Here is a 3,290-nt window from a genome sequence, read left to right as displayed (position 1 = left end):
TCTCTTCAACATCCCTGATTTCACCAGAACCCAAATTACGTCAACTAAGTGTCAGCACTCAAACAGCACAGATAGGCTGACACACAGAAAGCATTCAAGAATCAGTAGTATTTTTTAAAGTAATTATTGCTTAGAAATAATGGAACCAAGGAGTGAGTCAAACTATCACCTACAAGTGTGAAATAAACTGAATATTGTTCACACTGTTTATTTTTTGTTTTTCCTTAAGTCCTATTCCTGAAGGAATTATCCCATTTCAAAATAATCCATGTAATTGTAGATCAAAGCAAAAATAAATAAATAAACAATAAAACTAAAGCTAAGGAAAGGAAAACCAGTTAATATTTGGCTTTTAAAAGTTCAGCATAGCTTTTTCGCAACGGGTTTGCCGCCAGGACACAGGTGTCGTGAAAACCACCGTTAAACTTAAGCCAAAATGGGAAAGGAGAAGACCCGCATCAACATCGTTGTCACTGGGCACGTAGATTCAGGGAAGTCTACCACGACTGGCCATCTGATCTGCAAATGTGGCGGGATCGACAAGAGAACAATTGAAAAGTTCGAGAAGGAGGCTGCCGAGATGGGAAAGGGCTCCTTCAAATATGCCTGGGTCTTGGACAAACTGAAAGCTGAACGTGAGCGTGGTATTACCATTGATATCTCCCTGTGGAAATTTGAGACCAGCAAGTACTATGTTACCATCATTGATGCCCCAGGACACAGAGACTTCATCAAAAACATGATTACAGGCACATCCCAGGCTGACTGTGCTGTCCTGATTGTTGCTGCTGGTGTTGGTGAATTTGAAGCCGGTATCTCCGAGAACGGGCAGACCCGTGAGCATGCCCTTCTGGCTTACACCCTGGGTGTGAAACAACTAATTGTTGGCGTTAACAAAATGGATTCTACTGAGCCACCCTATAGCCAGAAGAGATACGAGGAAATTGTTAAGGAAGTCAGCACCTACATTAAGAAAATTGGCTACAGCCCCAACACAGTAGCATTTGTGCCAGTTTCTGGCTGGAATGGTGACAACATGCTGGAGCCAAGTGCTAACCCGCCATGGTTCAAGGGATGGAAAGTCGCCCGTAAGGACGGCAATGCCAGTGGGACCACCCTGCTTGAAGCTCTGGATTGCATCCTGCCACCAACTCGCCCAACTGACAAACCCTTGCGTTTGCCTCTCCAGGATGTCTATGAAATTGGTGGTATTGGTACTGTCCCTGTGGGTCGTGTGGAGACTGGTGTTCTCAAACCTGGCATGGTGGTCACCTTTGCTCCAGTCAGTGTAACAACTGAGGTGAAGTCTGTAGAAATGCACCATGAAGCACTGAGTGAAGCCCTTCCTGGGGACAATGTGGGCTTCAATGTCAAGAACGTGTCTGTCAAAGATGTCCGTCGTGGCAATGTGGCTGGTGACAGCAAAAATGACCCACCCATGGAAGCTGCTGGCTTCACAGCTCAGGTGATTGTTTTGAACCATCCAGGCCAAGTCAGTGCTGGACATGCACCTGTGCTGGACTGTCACACAGCTCACACTGCTTGCAAGTTTGCTGAGCTGAAGGAGAAGATTGATCGTCGTTCTGGGAAAAAGCTGGAAGATGGCCCTAAATTCTTGAAATCTGGTGATGCTGCCATCGTTGATATGGTTCCTGGCAAGCCTATGTGTGTCGAGAGCTTCTCTGATTATCCTCCCCTGGGCCGTTTTGCTGTGCGTGACATGAGACAGTCGCTGTGGGTGTCATCAAAGCAGTGGACAAGAAGGCAGCTGGAGCTGGCAAGGTCACCAAGTCTGCCCAGAAAGCTCAGACGGCTAAATGAATATTATCCCCAATACCTGCCACCCCAGTCTTAATCAGTGGTGAAAGAACGGTCTCAGAACTGTTTGTCTCAATTGGCCATTTAAGTTTAATAGTAAAAGACTGGTTAATGATAACAATGCATCGTAAAACCTTCAGAAGGAAAGGAGAATGTTTTTGTGGACCATATGTTTTGTGTGTGGCAGTTTAAGTTATTAGTTTTTAAAATCAGTACTTTTTAATGAAAACAACTTGACCAAAAATCTGTCACAGAATTTGAGACCCATTAAAAAAAGTTTAATGAGAAACCTGTGTCTTCTTTTGGTCAACACTGTAATTCCCTATAGTACTACCTTGGTAAGAGTTGCTTATAAGCTATTTCTAGTAAAACAATTTTCAAATTATGGGTTTGTATTTCTAGGGTGGAGCTTCAGGTTTGTTAACCTTAAGTTGAGAGCTCATCTGTTTTAATAACATCTTAAGCATTGGTGCAACACTTTCTAGATTAGGACAGATGAGCAAAGAGTAACTGTTTTATATGTAAGCTAGTTTGTAAGGTCAGATTCTATAGTATAGAAGCTCCTGTTGCATATAGAATGTTGTATGGTTACATAAATGGATAAATCTGTGTCATTTAGTTTCCAGTTATGAGGATGTGCATTCACGTTTATAATAAGTAGTTAGTCTAAAACGTGAGGCTTAAACAGTATTGAGTACTGCCCTGCTAGAGTTAATTGTATACAGGTTCTAGGAAAAATAAAAGACTAGGTAAAATCAAAGAAAAAGAAAAAGTTCAGCATATTCATCTTTTGAATTCTAATTGTCTTCAAAATTATTCAAAATCATCTGGTGGACCAAGAGTAATATGAAAAGATATTGAGAGTTTATTAAAGTTTAAAAGCAGGTTAAATAATGGTGTAACATCATTTAAGAGTTCAGAGCCTACTGTCAGTCTGCCTGGTTCAAATCCCACCTCTTCCACTGAATAGCTATGAAGCTTTGGGCAATCTTTTTAACCACTCCGGGCTTCAGTTTCCCCTCAACTGCAAAAATGGGAATAGAAATTAAGCCTCATAGGATTCTTGAAATTATGCAGGGAATTAATACATGGAAAATCAATCTGAACAAATAAGAAGTCAACAGTCATTATCAACAGCACAACAGTATCATCCCATGTCTATCTATCTGCCTAGAAAGTGAGTGAAAGTGAAGTCACTCAGTTGTGTCAGACTCTTTGCAACCCCATGGACTGTAACCTACCAGGCTCCTCCATCCATGGGATTTTCCAGGCAAGAGTACTGGAGTGGGGTTGCCATTTCCTTCTCCAGGGGATCTTCCCAACCCAGGGATTGAACCCAGGACTCCCACATTGCAGGCAGACACTTTACCATCTGAGTCACCAGGCAAGTCATCTGCCTGGAAAAGTCTGTAAAAATAGACCATAAAATTGTAACAGTCTTTATCTCTGTAAGGTGAGACTATGGATTTTTC

The 3,290-nt window shown here is 42.1% G+C and overlaps 1 pseudogene; it reads left to right on the top strand.

The window, feature by feature from the left end:
- The first annotated feature begins 436 nt into the window (after positions 1-436).
- LOC138093861 (elongation factor 1-alpha 1 pseudogene) lies at positions 437-2,128 on the top strand (annotated as a pseudogene).
- The last annotated feature ends 1,162 nt before the right edge of the window (positions 2,129-3,290 follow it).

The sequence above is a fragment of the Capricornis sumatraensis genome, chromosome 17, assembly GCF_032405125.1.
Source record: "Capricornis sumatraensis isolate serow.1 chromosome 17, serow.2, whole genome shotgun sequence".
Taxonomy (NCBI): Eukaryota; Metazoa; Chordata; class Mammalia; order Artiodactyla; family Bovidae; genus Capricornis; species Capricornis sumatraensis.
This window is presented reverse-complemented; position numbering and strand designations above follow the sequence as displayed.